This window comes from Lontra canadensis, unplaced genomic scaffold (assembly GCF_010015895.1).
Source record: "Lontra canadensis isolate GAN:19392208 unplaced genomic scaffold, GSC_riverotter_1.0 scaffold49, whole genome shotgun sequence".
In the NCBI taxonomy this organism is placed as follows: domain Eukaryota; kingdom Metazoa; phylum Chordata; class Mammalia; order Carnivora; family Mustelidae; genus Lontra; species Lontra canadensis.
The window spans coordinates 13,944,190-13,961,134 of record NW_022631043.1 but is presented as its reverse complement, the minus strand read 5'-3'; the positions used below and the strand labels follow the sequence as shown (position 1 = coordinate 13,961,134).

The 16,945-nt window shown below is 49.7% G+C and overlaps 1 protein-coding gene and 1 non-coding gene across 2 annotated transcripts in view; both read right to left on the bottom strand.

Moving 5' to 3' along the window:
* Positions 1–16,945, bottom strand: part of LOC116876990 — a 165,297-nt gene that overhangs the window by 74,983 nt on the left and 73,369 nt on the right. The gene's annotated exons all lie outside the window — the stretch shown is intronic.
* Positions 14,479–14,581, bottom strand: LOC116877076. Its single transcript, XR_004384542.1, has one exon. It is a non-coding gene; the product is annotated as a small nucleolar RNA U13 (small nucleolar RNA).

Genomic DNA, 16,945 nt, shown 5'->3' with positions numbered 1-16,945 from the left:
AGAGGCTCTAGATTATAGAGGCTTCACAGTGTTCCACATACTTAGTAAGAGGAAGGGAGGGAGCTATAATGGTTAAGTGTGTGGACCCTGGGATCAGAATTCCCAAGTTTAAATCCTGACTCTCCTTTCCTTGTGGTGACTTTGTTTTTTTTTTTTTTTTTTAAGTCGGCTCCATGCCCAGTGTGGAGCCCACCAACGTGGGGCTTGAAGTCACGACCCTGAGATCAAAACCTGAGATCAAGGGTCGAACCCTTCGCGGTGCCCTTCCTTGCTGTGACTTTGAAAGGTTTTCCACGTGGGCAAAATGAAGGTAAAAACTGTGGTTACTTCATAATGTTGTTTTGGGGAAGGCGACAGAGAATCTGTGTCGAGCTGGGCGCCTGACACAGTAAACATTTAATACCTCTTAGCTTATCAGTTTGTATTTCTCTAGTCTATTACGACGCTGAAATCAATAGCAGGTGACGGCTCAGTTGTTTCTTTTTTTTTTTTTTTTTTTCTATTTGAGAGGTGGAGAGCGAGGGAGCATGAAAGGGGGACGGTCAGAGGGAGAAGCAGACCCCCGGCGGAGCAGGGAGCCCAATGTGGAACTCGATCCGGGACTCCGGGATCACAACCCGAGCTGAAGGCAGCCCCGCTCAACCAGCAGAGCCACCCAGGTGCCCTCAATTATTTCTTAAGGAAACGTCATAACTCACCATAGATTCAATCTATTACGAGCCAAATCATGTGCCCCATAAACTTCATCCATTCATTCAATACTAATCCACCAGTGTTCACTGACTGTCTTAGCTGAGGTCTTCTGACCGAGGAGGCAAAGACATCAGATCCTACTCTAGAACTTACTCTGATACAATCCTAAGATAGAAGACACATTATTGAGTAAGAAGTATTTGCTGAGCATCTATGGAATCCAGAGAACCATCCTGGCGTCCCTGGGGAGTCCGTATGAAGGCTTGTGCCCTGTGCACAAGTTCAGAATTTCCAAGGAGAGGAGCTCCCCCACCCCCCAGGACCCCCAGGGTGGGGGCTAATTTGCACATTTGTGACAGATGCTGAGCATTTATGTGTCAGGCACTGGGTCTGGAGTGTTCCGTGCAGTATCTCACTCAACCTCAGGAGGTGGTCCCTAGAGTTCACCCCATTTAACAGATAAAGGCACTAGTCTTAGTGAGAGGAGGTAACTTGTCAAGAGTGCCATAGCTGGCAAGAGGCAGAGGTCCTCTCTCACCAGACCTCCTGTTCAGTCTTCTAGGGCTGCTGTAACAGAGGACCACAGTGGGGTAACCTAAACAACAGAAATGGATTGTCTCACAGTTCTGGAGGCTGGGAGTCCGAGATCATGTCAGTAGGCTGGGCTCCTTCTTGGGGTGGTGAGGGAGACTGTTCTGTCCCTCTCTCCTGGCTTCTGGTGGTTGCCAGCAATCTTTGGTGTTGTCTGGCTTCCAGAAGCATCACCCTGATCTCTGCTTCTTCTTCACATGACGTTCTCCCTGTGTGTCTGTCTCTGTGTCCCAATTCCTCTTTTTTATGAGGATGTAAGTCATATTGGAGTAGAGCCTCCTCTAATGATTTCATCTTAACTTAATCATCTGCCAAGACCCTGTCCGCAAACACAGTCACATTCACAGGTACTGAGGGTTAGGACTTCAACATCTTTTGGGGGGACACAGTTAACCCCTAACACTTCCTTCAAGACTATATGGCATCCCTCAGCTAGCTGTTCTCTTTCCACTTCCTTTTGGAGACCTCAGTTAGCATGGAGTTTGATCTCCTCCTTGGCACTCTAATCAGCTGATTCCCACCTGTATTTGTCATAGGGCCTCTCTGTGTAGAGGAAGGTCCCCCTGGTGCCAGCCACTCTCCCCGCTGAAATGGATCAGCTGGTGGGGGTGGGGGGAGGGGAGGTAAAAAAGGCAGGTCACCTTCTACAGATCAAAGTATAACTGCAACTAGAATGATATAACATTGACTGCTTATTGATCAATATTGTACTCCAGGCACTGAGTTGAGAATTTTACCCAAATAATCTATTCTGCACAGCAACCCAAAAAGATAGGCGTTACCATAACATTTCCTAGACGGAAAAACCTAAGGTTCATAGAGATTAAGTTCTTGTCCAAAGCCACTGACCCCAAGGCTTAATCAACACAGAATCAGGCGTAACAATAATGAAATTTTAGCAAATATTATTTTAACTATTTTTCCTCCTTCCCATGGAGCTTTTGGGTCAAAATAACAGCCCCTTTCCCTTCCCTCTATTCTGGTTGATTGGGACCCCTGCCTAGACCCTATTAATTCATACCCTGGGGCTGTGGATGAAGCCCGCTTGTTACAAGGACCGTAGCTGCAGGCAATTTGACCTTGGAACAAAGCTGGGCAAGGCCACGGAAGAGGAAGTCTGTCCCAAGGGTCCGCCCTGTGCAGCTCTCCCTGCTCCCCAAGCTGTAGGACCTTCCCGTACTCCACTCCCCCGCGTGTCCTTTGAAGGGGGCCCAAGGTTCAATCTGTATATACACCGTTCTGTAGGAAGCACCATTGTTTTCATTGTTTTAGAAAGTGGGTGAGGGCAGCCTTTCCCAGGGGCTGAGTCCTTGGATGGTGAGAGTAGAGGCCAGGAGCAGGAAGAAGCAGGGCCAATGCTAGAAGGACCCAAGCCCAGGGCGTCTGCCTGTCTCTTGGTGTCTCTGAATGTTTTTCTTTCTATAAAAGTAATCGGCGATTATTTTCAAAAAATGATGAAAGTGTGTAGAATAGAAAAGCAACAGTCCTCACAGTCCCAGCCATTGGTGAACAGGCTACCTTAATGCTCCTCACAAATAAACATATACATAGTCAATAAAAAGGATCATATCACTTTCCATCTGCTTTTGCCACTTAGTTAAGGTTAGGGTTAGGATAGGAGAATCGTGTTCTGTCTCTACAGACTGATCCCTGCTATTGGCAAATGGTTTCACTGCATGGATGAAACACTATTTAACTAGACCATGGAGATAGACTTTTATGTTGTTTCCCATTTGTGATTCTTCCAAACAATATTGAAATAAAAATTCTTGTACATAAGTCTTTGTCTTTTTCTCCAATTATTTCTCTGGGATTAATTCTTCAAAGTGGGATTGCAAGGTCAAAGGGTAAACACATTTATTTAATTTTTCTTTAAAGATTTTGTTTATTGGGGCGCCTGGGTGGCTCAGCGGGTTAAAGCCTCTGTCTTCGGCTCAGGTCATGATCTCAGGGTCCTGGGATCGAGCCCCCCCATCGGGCTCTCTGCTCAGCGGGGAGCCTGCTTCCCCCTCTCTCTCTGCCTACTTGTGATCTCTCTCTCTGTCAAATAAATAAATAAAATCTTTAAAAAAAAAGATTTTGTTTATTTATTTGACAGAGAGAGAGAGAGAGAGAACGCAGGCAGGGGGAGCTGCAGAGGGAGAGGGAGAAGAAGTCTCCCCGCGGAGCAGGGAGCCCGATGTGGGTCTCAATCCCAAGAACCCGGGATCATGACCTGAGCCGAAGGCAGACACTTCACCAACTGAGCTGCCCAGGTACCTGGATAAACACATTTAAAGATTAAAAATTTTGAGGTGTTATTTCTGGGTTGATCTCTGTAGGCATTAGATATAGTAACAGTCCCACCAACAGTATTTGAGACTACCTGTTTTCCCTTCCTCTGCCCACTAAGCATTAGATATTTAACAGGAAAAAAACCAAAGCCATGCCTTGTTTTAAATGACATTTTTAAAAATCATGAGGGAAGTCGACCACAGTTTCATATTTTCTGGCTACCTGTGTTTCCTTTTCTGTAAATGCTGCGGCTGCTGCTTCTCTACTGGGGGTGAACTCATGTGATCCTGAGGAAATTAGGTCTTCAGCTTGTCACTTTACCAAGACGAACATCGCATTGTTGATTTTAATTGTCTGGAGAAAAGAGACCGGTGGCCAGTGAAGCTCGGGTTGGTCATCATCGTTCTTTCATAAATTCAGGGCCGTTCTTTCATCTACTCTTTCATTCGCTTGGAAATTATTCCTGGAGTAATCCGTTGCTCTGGTTTACTCATTAATCATTTTTTCACATAGTTATTGAGCACCTGCTGCCTTGGAAATGCCAGGTCCCCAGGGGCAGGGGTGGGGACTCAGAGACACTCGGTAGGGATGACTCTCCTTGCCTGGTGGGGATACCAGTCCTGTACGTGATGCCTCAGGAACTCCTAGCCAGAGGGGTGAGGGAAATGGCGGGGGAGGTTGTGATCTAGGGAGTCTTCCCAGAGATGGTGTCAGAGGTTGGGTATGGAGCAAGGGTCCTACAAGGGAAGCAGAGTGAGGGAAGGGAGAGCGTATTATAGGAGAAGAAAATGGAATACACATTGCAAAGGCAGAGCCTCAGGCTGGCACAAGGGGGGCTGGAGCAAAGGATTTTTCTTAAAGGCGATTAGCAGGGGATAATATGGGGCTGGGGTAGGGGTGTGTGTCTGCTGGGCTAGTGCTGGAGGACCTCCCTCTGTGACCGCCCAGCATAGGGTGAGGAGAGCTGCTATGCCTTGGGAAGATCATTCTGCCAGCAACATGGAAGACGGATGGAGGGGAAGAGTCAGAGGCAGAATCTTCAGTTAAGGCTGTTGCAATAAAGAAAGAGCATGAGGAGAGTCTGAGTTCTCAGGGGAGTGCGGGGCTAGAATCTGAGGGGCCTGGGGTCCCCTCCCCACTCTGCCACTGGCTTATCCAGAAAGGTCAGAAGGCCTTCTTCTCTCAGAAAGCGTGGCCCCAGCTCTGTGTCATCCACAAATCACCAGCTCTTTCTGGAACATCCCCTGGTTTCCAGAGGCTCTGCTAGGTGTGGGGGCAGAGGGAGTGAGCAGGCATGATCTTGGCACGACAGGAAGGAGGCCGGGAAGGGCGGACGGCACAGGAAACTGCTGGAGAAGAAATGAGCTGCTGAGATAATCTCTTTGTTTCTGCTTCACTCTTTTGACAGCTGCCAAGCAACTCCATCTTCTGGGTGCTCCATAATTTGTTACCTGTTTCCCGAGGAACGAGAATTTGCAAATTTTTGTCATAGCCTGTGTTACTACGGACTTTTGTGCATGACCCTTGAGCATAGGTGAGTGTGTTCCTGTAGGGCAGTTTCTTGGTGGCGGGAGTATATGGGCTGTAGATTCTGGTAGCTTTTGCTAAATTGTCCTCCCCAAGGGGCCTCCCGATTTTTTGGATGATTGAGGCCCAAGGAAGTTAGGTTGCTCGCCCAGGGCCATAGCAATGACATGATTTTGTCAGGCTTTGAGTCACAGTGGTTCTGTCTTCAAATCCCTATTCTTCCCATTGTTCTATGCTATAAATTCCTGGAACTCTTTCCCCATAACTCTCTGATGTTTCTGTCTTGATCTTTCTGATCACAGCAATTAATAAGAGAAAGCTTGCAATGATAGGGCCTGACGTCTTTGTTTGGGAGACAGCAAAGAAATGGGGGCAGGGGGCTTGAGTTTCACTTCAGGGCTGGCTCTGGGTTGGGGGACAGGGCACCCCTGCCTCAAGATCCAGCCGGGGCTGACAGCTCAAATGTGGTATGAGGAAGGCAGGCGAAGCTAACAAGGAGCCCTGGGGGCTCCCTGGGAGGACTGGGAATTTCCCAGACAGCCTGCACCTCAATCAGAAAAATCTTGGATATGGGGTTGTCAGCTCCAAATTCATCCTACCAGCTGAATTACCGTGGGTCCTTGGGACATCTCTGCCCAAGGGGTGGTGGTGAAGAAATTGGTGTCAAAAGCATTTTTCCCGGGTCTCATGGGATTGAGTTGTAATTCCCAGCTTCTCCCCCTTTTTGCTTCGGCTCATCCTCCCAGCTTCCACATGTCATTCTTTACAAAGACGTGAAGTGACAATTCACAAAGTTGGGCGTTCCCACAGTGAGGTCCCGCCTCCCTTGGTGCCTGCTGCCATGGTGAGCTGGAGTCAGACAGCCAGAGCTCCTATCCTGGCTCTCGGTCTTCAGATCCCCTGGCAAGTGATTCAGCTTCTCGTCATCTGTGAAATGACAAGACCAACAGACCTAGTCATAGGGTTGCCATGAAGATTAAGTGAAATTGGCATCCTTTTCCCTTTTCCAGACTCCCCAGGTTGCTCAGGTGGTGGCTTCTAACTTTTGGCCCAGAGGTGAGTAAGGATAAAAGCATGCACAGCCTTGAAGGAATGCCGACCACATGCTAGGCGGTGTTCTAAGTCTTTACGAGCATTGCCTTAATTTTCCATTGCTTTGGAACAACAAATTGGCCCAAAACTTAAGCAACATGTATCAAACACTATTTTATAGCTCTTGTAGTTTTTGTGGATAAGATGTCTGAGAGCAGCTTAGCTGGGTGGTTCCGGCTCAAGGTCCCCCGTGAGGTTGCAGTTAAGATGGTGGCCAGGACTGCATCATCCGAAGGCTTGTCTGGGGCTGGAGGGTCCATCATTCTTCTTCTTCTTCTCCTTCTCCTCCTTCTCCTTTTCCTCCTTCTCCTCCTCTTCCTTCTTTTTTTCTTTTTAAATATTTTATTTATTTATTTGAGATTGAGAAAGCATGAATGTGGGGGAGGAGCAGAAGAAAAGGAAGAAGCAGACTTCCCACTGAGCCGGCTGGATCCCAGGATTCTGAGATCATGACCTGAGCCGAAGGCAGATGCTTGACAGACTGAGCTGCCCAGTTGTCCACCCCCTACCAGGAGGATCCATTTCTAAGATGACTTCCTCACAGGCACAGCTCATTTGGGCTGGATGTCAGCAGTAGGCTCTCGCTCCTTGCATAGTGACCTCCTCGCCAATTCAGAGTGCTGCTTGAGTGTCCTTGTGACCTAGCGACAGGTTTCTCCTAGAGTGAGTGCTCCAAGAGAACAGACTGGAGTTGTAATGTCTTCTAGGACCTAGTTTCAGAAGTCTCATCGTCATTTTTGCAAAATCCTATTGGTCACACCAATCAGCCCCTAGCAAGTGTGGGAGGGGACCACACGAAGACACAAACACAGGGAGGTGAGGATCACTGGAGCCATCTTGGAGGCTCATTCAGCCCCTGCCATGTGCCCAGGGAGGCTTAGTTAGAAGAGACTACGTGTAGAAGGAGTTGCCGCCATGTAGGAGACTCAGATCTCAGATGTCATGGAGACAGCGCTCCACGCCAGCATGTGCAATGTGTGGGTGGTGACGCCTTGGCCAACAGTGGTCATGACTCTGGTGGAGAAGCCCAGTCAGGGGTAATTCATGAATTGTTCCTGGCTGTGCTCCTTCTGGGCTGGAATCTTTGGCCCTGCTAGAGATTCTGAGAGCTACCAAATAAAATATGCTTGATGGCTTAAACTAGCTGGGAAGGGTTCCATTATCGCCACAAAAATCACAATGACTTCTACAAATGTTCAGAGCACCAGGGGAATATTATTCTCTCGGGCTGAAAACAGTGAGTAAGAGAGAGCCATCCGCATAAAGTGACGGCCGGGGTGCCTCATCGTCTTAGGTTTTATTAACAGAAACATAGCAACTATGATAAAGGAGGTGAGAATGTGTTTCTATTTGGCACTGGTAGGAGACAACGGGAATATTGTGTCTGGAGGCTATTTTTTGAAGGGAGACAGTGACAAATTAGAGCATGCTTGGAGGAGAAAGGCCAAGATGGTGGAGGAACACAAAACCGTCACCCGTGAGACCTCGGGAATGTTTTCCCTAGAGAAGAGAAGGTACCAAGGAGCACATGGAAGTCATTTTCACAGGCAAGAAATTCTCTTGTGTCATGGTGCAGAGGGTTGGACAGACTCCAGTTCAACTCCTGGTCACTTCCTCTGTGTGGTACAGACAAGGCCCCTAGTTTCTCTGGGTCCTTTATGGTCACACCTGGCACATAGGAAATGCTTATAAGCCCCCTTCCTCTTTACCCTCAGCACCAATGAGAATATAAGAGCAGCTTTGCACTCAGTCTGAATATAGAATACAGGGTGTGAGTGGCTTGTCTTTGGAGAAGACTAGGGACAGGCTGAATGACCCACTGAGCCACTGTCTACCCTCACTGAGACCTTCTGGAAGGCTGTGTTCCAAGCTAAGCATGTGATAGGCATTTTCTTGCTTATTCTCATTATCAGTCTTAGGAAGCAGGGGCTACCATGTCCATTCTACAGAGGGAAAGGGAGGCTCGTAGAGGTTAAATAGCTTGCCATTCTGAGTGGCCATGTCAGAATTTGAACCCAGCCTTGTCTGAATCCAGAGCCTGTGCTTGGAATCCCTATGGTCTGCTGAGAGTGGAGGAAAACAGGGGTGGAGGGAGGAGGGGTGGAGGGTTAGAGCAGGGGAGGACAAGCATTAGGAGGCTCCAGCAGAGATATGAAGATGCATTCAGAACTTCAGGATCCTTTGGTTTCCTCAGGGCTGTGAAAGAAAGTTCCTGGCTCAGGCCGTGCCCCCAGCCCAGAATCCCAGCCCCCTGCAGGATGTCTGGCACGACTTGCACTTCCCGCTCCTGCACGCGGGGAAGGAACAGACAGTGGAGAGGCCGGAATGCTCCCCAAAGGCTCAGGCAGGGCCGCGCAGTGGGGCCCCGGGCAGCCGGCATTGTGCAAGCAGGAGAAGCAGGCCCTGGAATCCTTTCTATTCCGGAGAATTTATGAGGAGGACAAAAGGAGCCATTATCCCCAGGGCTGTGGCGGCTGCTGCCCAGGCCTGTGCCCAGGTGTCACACGCTGTCCCCACTCTCAGCCTGCTTTCTCCCTTTGTCTGCGGGCACACAGAGGCTTGGCCCCTGCTCCCTTCTCTGACGCTGCCCTGCCCCCTTCGGGCCTCGGTCCCTGGCCACTGCTTTTCCAGATTGAACTTGAATCTCTGAAGACTTGGAGAGGCCAGTGTCCGCTGTGAGGGCGACGGCTGGCGGGCCAGCTTTGGTGCCGTTCTCTAGCCCTGGCCATGCCCAAATCTCCCGCCAGCCTGCTGTGGGGGAGGGTTGGGGTAAGCTGGCACTCTGCACAGTTTTCACTGGGCTCCTCTGGGCATTTCCCTTCCCTGCCAGGCCTTCCTGTCCCAGGCCTTGCCTCCCTCGCCTGCACCCCTCCCCCTGCTCCATGCTCCTCCATGACAGCAAAACGGAACCAGCTTTGGGGTGCTTCCTGAGAGCCAGCCCTTGGTCCCCACCTTTGCCTTTTCTCCCCCGCCCTCCTCTTCATGCAGGGCTCCCTTCCCACTTGTCCTCACTGGCTGAGTTGCCCTCAGCCTTCAGAACCAAGCTCAGGTGTCCCCTCTGAGAAGGCCTGGGTCCCCCTCTGCTCTGCTCCTTTAGTGCCTAGAGTTGGCTCCCTCCAGCAGTTACAGCCACAGGTGAGGTGGTGGACTCTCGCGCAAGGGGTCTCTCGGGTCAGACTGTCTGGACTCAAGTCCCAGCCCTGCCATTTACCAGCCGTGTGATGTTGGGCAAGTCATTTAACCTCTTTGGTTGGATTAACCAAAGAGCCTCTTTGGGCCTCAGTGTACTTGCCTATAAAATGGGCATGACAGGGCTGCTGGCAGGATGACGTGAGACCAGACCGGTGGCCAGTAAAGCCCCTGGCATGCATGAGCACCCAGTAGATGGGGCTATGATGGGGCTGTTACCATCGCTCAGCAAGACGTTTATTGAATACATCCTCTGTGTGTTGGTGTCTAGGCTCGGCTGGGGACACACAAAGAACGAGACGGATACCGTCTTGCTGCTTAAGGAACTGTGTACCCATGGGCATGGACACCTCACAACCCCTGGAATACAGGTTGTAGGCGAGATGGGAGAGGTACCACAGAACCACACGTGGAGAGGGGAGTGGTCCGAGATGAGTCCTGTGTCCACTCTGTTGGGAGAGATTCCTGTCTTCTGTGGAAGGTTAGGTTGAGGTGTGGATCTCCTGTGGGTTCTTTGCCTCTGCTCCTGGCTCTTGAATGCTCAGGAGTGGACAGGGGATGGGACCCAAAGCCAGAACGTTGACTCTTCCTTGCTTCATCACATATTTCTTCTCTCCAGTCTCATCCTCCCTGGCACAAAAGCATACATCTCATCTTCAGAAGCAAGAACCTGAACTCTCCTTTGAGGACACACACCTCTCTACCCCATTTCTCGGTTTCCTTTTCTAGATTACTTCCTCCACAGACTGGTCTGTCCCTTCCCATGCTCTCCTCAGGGCTGTCCCACCACTCTTTGTCCCCTCCTAACTAGCTTGATTGAGGTCTCCAGGATTTCCTCGTTGCCTGAACCCCTGGAAATTTTCATTCTCATTTTCCTAAAGCTTGGACTGTGACTTGACTGGCTGATCACTTCCTCGTTTCATTAGTTTTCTGTGGCAACCGCAGCAAATCACCACAGATCGCCTGGCTTTGGATAGCACAAATTTATTATTTTACAGATCTGTAAAATCTGTAGGTTAAAATCTGTAGGTTGGGGTCAGAGAGGGGTCTCATTAGGCTAAACTACAGGCTGGGCTATGTCTCTGTCTGGAAGCTCTGGGAGGAGCTTTCCATTTCCTTGCCCTTTTCAGGTTCTAGAAGGTTCTAGAGGCTGCTCACCTGCCTTGGTTTGTGGAACACTGAACTTCTCTGGCCATTCCTCTGTTGTCATATCTCCCTCTGGCCTTAGCCAGGAAAGGGTCTCTGCTTCTAAGGCCCACCTGCAGAATATCATCATCTCCTCACCTCGAGGTGCATAAGCCTGTCACATCTGCACCATCTCTTGCCAGGTTCAGTAACATATCTACAGGGTCCAGGGATTAGCAAGAAAGTATCTCTCAGGGGCCATTAGTCTCCCTACACTGATTTAGAAGTTTTTCTTCACTTAGCTTCTAGAATTCCACTCTTTATTTTGCTCTTAGTGAACTTGGTTTTAGCCTTCTTCCTCCGACCCCTCTCTTGCTCTCCAGGAACCTCATTCAGGCCCTTTGCTGGGCGCATGTCCTCAGCTTCTTGTCTCCAGAGTCCGCCGCCCTCCTGAGTTCCAGATTCAAAGACTATGAAATTCATGCCTGGTTGGCGTTTCCTCTTTCCTGGCTGATACATGCCTCAGACCTTCAGAACCAAACTGTGGATTTTATCCAAATAGCTTCTCCCTCCTTATCTTCCTCATCTTAGGAGAAGGCACCCCCATCCAGCTCGGGCCAAGCACCTGGGAGTCATCCTTGGGACAGGACACTTACTTACCCTCCACTTCCTGGTCGGCAGCCAGGCTTACTGACTCGTTCTTCGAAAGACACCTCGGGTCCATGCGTTTGTCATCACGGACATCATCAGCACGTGGGGCCAAACCACTTCATCTCGCCTGGGTCATTGCAACAGCCTTCTAACTAAGAGCCTGCGTCCACCCGTGTCTCCCCCTGCCCCCCGCCCACCATCACCCCTAATTCTCCACGCAGCATCTGGAGCAAAACTTGTAAAATGGAATCAGAGCCTTTGCTCGAATTCTCTGGGAGTGGCAGCTTCTTGTCCCTTTGAATCAAATGCAGTGTCATTGGCATAACCTCCTAGGCCATATGCTGTCTGACCGCTGATATCAGTCCAATCTCTTCTTACACCTGTGACCCCCTCACTTCTTATTCCCCAACCCTACTGGCCCCTTGCTGTTCCTCACATACCACCGACTGTGTTCTTGATGCCAGGTCTTCACACGGTTGTTCCTGGGCTTGGAAGCTTCTTCCAGACACCTATGGGGTGACCCCCTCATTACAGTGTCAGTTTCTGCTCAAATGTCACCTCCTCTGAGAAGCCACTTCTCATGATTTCCTTTGTATCATATAGACATATATATAAATTAATTAATTTATTTATTATCTCTCTTCTGCACTAGACTATAATCTCCATGAGGGCAGGGATTTTATTCTTTTGTTCAATTCCACATCTATGGAACCTAAAATAGTAACTGGCCTTCCTTGAAGGCACCTGATCAATATGTATTTGTTATCTGAATGAATGAATGAATGGATGGATGGATGGATGGATGGAAAGGGAGACTTCCCCTGGGGAGGAGGAAGTAGCATGGGAACAGGGCTGGTGGGTAGGCTCTGGGTCAGGAAGGACACCCAGGAGGCAGAGACCCAACGCCAGGCCTCTGAGGGAGACCGTGTCCATGGCAACTGAGGCAAGAGGCCAGTGGCTGCTCTTGGGGGGAGGCCAGAGGACGCAGGCAGCTGATGGAGCCTGTGGCGACCTCAGGGGAAGCAGAAAGTCAGTGCCCAGGCTGGCATCTAGCTCAGACACCAAGACTCCTTCCCTGTTTCCACCTCATCGCTCTGGCTATGGCGGCCCCGGCTGATGGGCTGGTGGCAGGAAACCGGCTCTCGGCAGGCCCAGGCTCCCCTCTGGCAGGGCAGCCCCCCAGCCTTCAGCGCTCAGTGGACGGCGGTGCCCAGCCCACACACTCCTGGATCAGAGAGCTCGCAGGACCCCCAGCAAGCAGAGAGCAGTCATCGTGTCGCCTAGAGGGGCGATGAGAATAATAACAGCCGAGTGGCCAGGCTGCCTCTCGCTGTGGGCCAGGAGCGTTAGCTTAGCCCGTCTAGTCCTCACGGCGCTCTGTGGGAAGGGGGCTGTTTGTCCTCATTTACAAAGAAGGCCAGCCTCTCTGGTGAAGGGCCTTGTCCAAAGTCACACGGCTCCGAGGGGCTGGCACCGGAGCTCAGTCGTCCCCTCTCCTTCTGTTCTTCCTTTGTGTCCTGCCCGTGAGTCCCTACGCAGGGACTGGGCACGGTCCCCACCTGCACCTTCTCCTCAGGCTGCCCACCAGAGTCTCCTCTGTTCCCCATGCGGCGAGTGGCGCCGCGCACCTTGTCCCTCTGTGAGTTCTTAATTCTGGACCGTTTTGGAGTCCTCTTTTATCCTGCTATTTTGCCAAGGAATACACATCATGAGTTCTTTTGACAAGCGTCCATAGAGGCCCTTTTTGGTGCCAGGGGGCAGCGACGAAGAGTTCTGTCTGAGGAGGGCCTCCTCTACGCCAGGCTCTGTTCTCAGAGCTGTGCGTGTCTAGACCCTTCCGGTTCCGGCAACTACCTCTGGGGTAGGAGATGTCGTTCCCGTTTCTGAGATGAGGACACTGAGAAGCACCAGCTTGGTGAGTGGCAGAGCTGGGACAGAGACCAACCCATTGGACTCCAAAAGTCTTAGTCACTGGTCCACACCAAGAAATGAGGTTTGAGAGAGAGGAAGGGGCACGGTGCTGTGGGGGTGCAGGCAAGGGCGTGACACATTTGGTTGGGTTCCTGTGCAAGTGGACAATGAAGAAGGTAAGTGACTTCACCAGGTAGAAGAGAAAGGACATTCCAGATAGGAACAAAGGTCCAGAGACAAAAGCAGAGACTTTCAAGTACTGACTGGGTTCGAACACACATCGGTTTCTAAGCTCCTTGAGTCTTATTTACCTTCATATTTATCTACTCCTCAATAAACAGTTGTGAATTTTTAAAAAACAGATTTTGTCTGGCTTGGCTCCCAGCTTTGGGGCAAGAAAGGAAGAAATGTACATTTGTTGAGGACTGACAAAGCAAACGCCCTTTCACATGTGTGGGTCAGCGGCTCTCAGCACAAGTCTGCTTGGTGAGCTTCGTCTCCACTTTCCAGATGAGGAGACTGAGGTGTAAACAGGAAGTGTCGCCTATTGCCTTAACTCACTTTCTGGGCCCATATCCTCCCTGCTTTACCACGATAAGGCCTCTGGAGCTGTTTACACTTCTTGAGGTGACACCTGGGAAGCCAGGGAAGGGGTGTCCCGTGACATCACTTTCTGTTTCGCCTTTGTACTTCCTCTGTCCTCCTCCCCTTGTCCCTCATGACTGACTGAGGCCCTGTGTGCCCAGGACCCAAGAGTCTCCACCCTTTCAGAGTCACGTGGCTGGGAGGACTTTCAAGGGGATAAGCATTTTTATTTTTTTTTTTCGGTTTCAAAACCAAAAGCTTCCTTTCTTCCTCCTTGTTTTTTTTTTTTTTTTTAAGATTTTATTTATTTATTTGACAGAGAGAGATCACAAGTAGGCAGAGAGGCAGGCAGAGTGAGAGGGGAGAAGCAGGCTCCCTGCTGAGCAGAGAGCCCGATGTGGGGCTCGATCCCAGGACTCTGGGATCATGACCTGAGCTGAAGGCAGAGGCTTTAATCCACTGAGCCACCCAGGCGCCCTCTTCCTCCTTTTTCTATCAATATTGAAAAGTTGGAGGATTTAGAAAAACCACGTGACCACTGTGTGAATGGGACAAGCCTCACAGGCAAGAAGCCTCAGTTTCTAAGAAATGTCAAAGGGGAATCAGAATCATGTTTCCTAAGTGCACAGGGTTTGGATGTACAGATCTGCCCATCATCGCAGCATTGTCTATGCTCTTGAGAAATTAGAAACGAACTGTGTATCCATCAATAGGGACTCAGTTAAATACATTTGCTACATCCATACGAGGTTCATGAAAAAGTATGATGCCGATCTATATTCACTGAATTAGAAACTTCTTGGCTTACCACAGAATGGTAAAAGTAGTATTTTTTTTTAATGTCAGATGGGTAATGTGCCGAGGCTGTAACAAGCTTTGAGGGAAGCACAGTCACACTGTGGTGCAGACGCCTAATCATCACGCTTATGAACTACGAAAGGATCAGGATTACACTAGATGTAAAAGATATTTTCTGCTTGTCTCTCCTGTTGACTCTCCACCCTCTCCATCTTGTTCTGTGCCCCAGGGGCTTAGGCCTCCAGGAACTACCGTCGATGGGCTTCTATGCCTTCTAACTGCGCCTGAGTTGGCCAATGGGAGGCACCCGCAGTTGGAGGGTAGGGGAGAGTGAGATCAGGGGTCCAACTCTGCTGTTGACTGGGGCTGGCTGTGTCTCCACTGAAGGCTACAGGTCCTGACAAGTGACCCTCTTCACACAGCTGTGATTTGTAGTAACCACTCCCTCTACCCTTGGCCTTCAGACATATGAGTCACGATGGCTCTCCCTTGTTGCTAGCCCTGGTGTACAGCACCATTCCTCGCCGATTTTCCTAACCTCTACCCAGGCCAATGAAAACAGCCCCTATTAAACTCTGTGCAATTTCTCATTTGAATGTGCCATCTATTTCTACCAAGAGCCCAACTAACACCATAATACAGTCCCAGGCAGGTAAAATGATATCCATCCCAGAATCCAATAATGGAGGTCTGAAAGGATGACCATGAAAACATTATTGTCTCAGTGTGATGGGATTTGGGTGGGATTTTTTTTCCCCTACTTTATGCCTCTGTGAAATTTTTAAACTTTTCTACAACAAGCAGGGATTGTCTTTGATTCCAGAAAAACAAACAAATAAAACAGTTGTTGTAAGGGTCAGATGAGAGCAGGACATGAAAAGTGCTTTGTACATTGGGAGCTACTGTTCAAACTTAAGGTCCTAAGGAGTGAGCCAGCTGGTGCAAGGATTTCTAGGGTATTTGCATTAAGGCCTGATTTCCTCACAGAGAGGCTGATTTCCTTTTAAAAAGGACTCAGAGGTAAACGGACCGGCCCAGCATCTTTGGCTTTTTCTTTTTGGAGCATCTCAGCAAACAGTCAAGTTCCCAGCATGTCTTCTCGGCTCCCTCCTGCCCCCTGCCTCAGTGACCTGCTGCCTTCCCCAGTCCCCACCTTGTTCAAGGGCAGAGACAGCCCGATGAAAGCCAGGGTAATGAACTCACATACAACTGCCCCTCTGGTCTCCCGGGTCAGCATGTCTCTGCCAAAATGAAAGAGAGGACTTCCAAAGGAATGCCTTATTTTTTCACAAAAGTTGGCCATGAATTAATCATTGTTTATCGGGGCTGTGTGATACTTGGTCCCAGTAATGGTGCTGAGACATAAATCATAGCTCTTTGGGGGTGGGGTTGAGGAAAGGGCCCAGGAAAGCTGTGAAGAGCTCTTCTTCTAACCAAGGGCAAAAATATCCTTGTTTTCAAGCGGCTGGGAGTGCATTCTGGGCTATTTATAATCGGCTGCCGAGCTAAGGCGTTTCTGCAGCTGGGCCTGGGAGATAATTAGCACAGTTTTCTTCTCAAGCCAGGTCTGCAAAACAGACCCCTCTCCTCTGGTAGCCCACCCCAGCCCATCTGCGCCGGGCCTCCCGAGGCTGACTTCCCTCGCTTGGTTTCAGCTTTCTAGAAAGCAACGGGTGTATTTAAAGACAGAAAGGCCAAACCACCGTGGCTCAGAGATGAAGGCACGGCTTGTGACCCGCTGGCAGATAGATTTGCCCAGAGCAGGACTGTGGAATGTCCGTAGAACTTGACACAAAGGGCCTTTGAGAGCCGTGGGGAAGGGGCACATGCCACAGGCTCCATTTCCTTCTCCCAGAAGTTGCTCCAGATAGAAAAACAGGGTCCCAGGGAGGGCAAATTCCAAAATTCTCCCATTGTATGTCTTGGCAGGAAGGTGAGCATTGAGGTGAAAGTTCTGGAATAGGGCTCAAAAACCCTGGCTGCCTCTCCCACTACTGCCGGGTGACCTGGAGCAAACCCCTTTATGTCTCTGGACCTTAGTTTCCTTATCTACAAAGGAGAGGAGGGGGAGCTCGATATTTTTCACACATTTAAAACTCATTAAAGCTCCTTTATAAAAGCAATATTGCATATCCTATTACTTAGAATGGAGTATATAAAACAGGTACAAACATGATAACTGGTTGATGTAGATCTGGGAGGGAGTTGAGACCGGAAGCCCACTCACCTGGCCTCTTTCTCAGCCTGACCGGATTCACGAAGCCTTGGGCTCCTAGAGAGTTTGGTCACTGCTGGCTCAATGGTATCTAACATTCTGAGCTTTGAAATCCATTCATCCCCCACAAGTATTTACTGACTTGTGTCAGGCTGGACTTGGTGTTGCGGATGAAAAGAAGAATAAGAAAGCCATTGTCCTTGCCTCATGGAGTTTGCAGGGTAGTGGGATAGATAGATACTGATTAAATATATAGGTTATAGAAGCATGAATAATACATAACATATAATACAT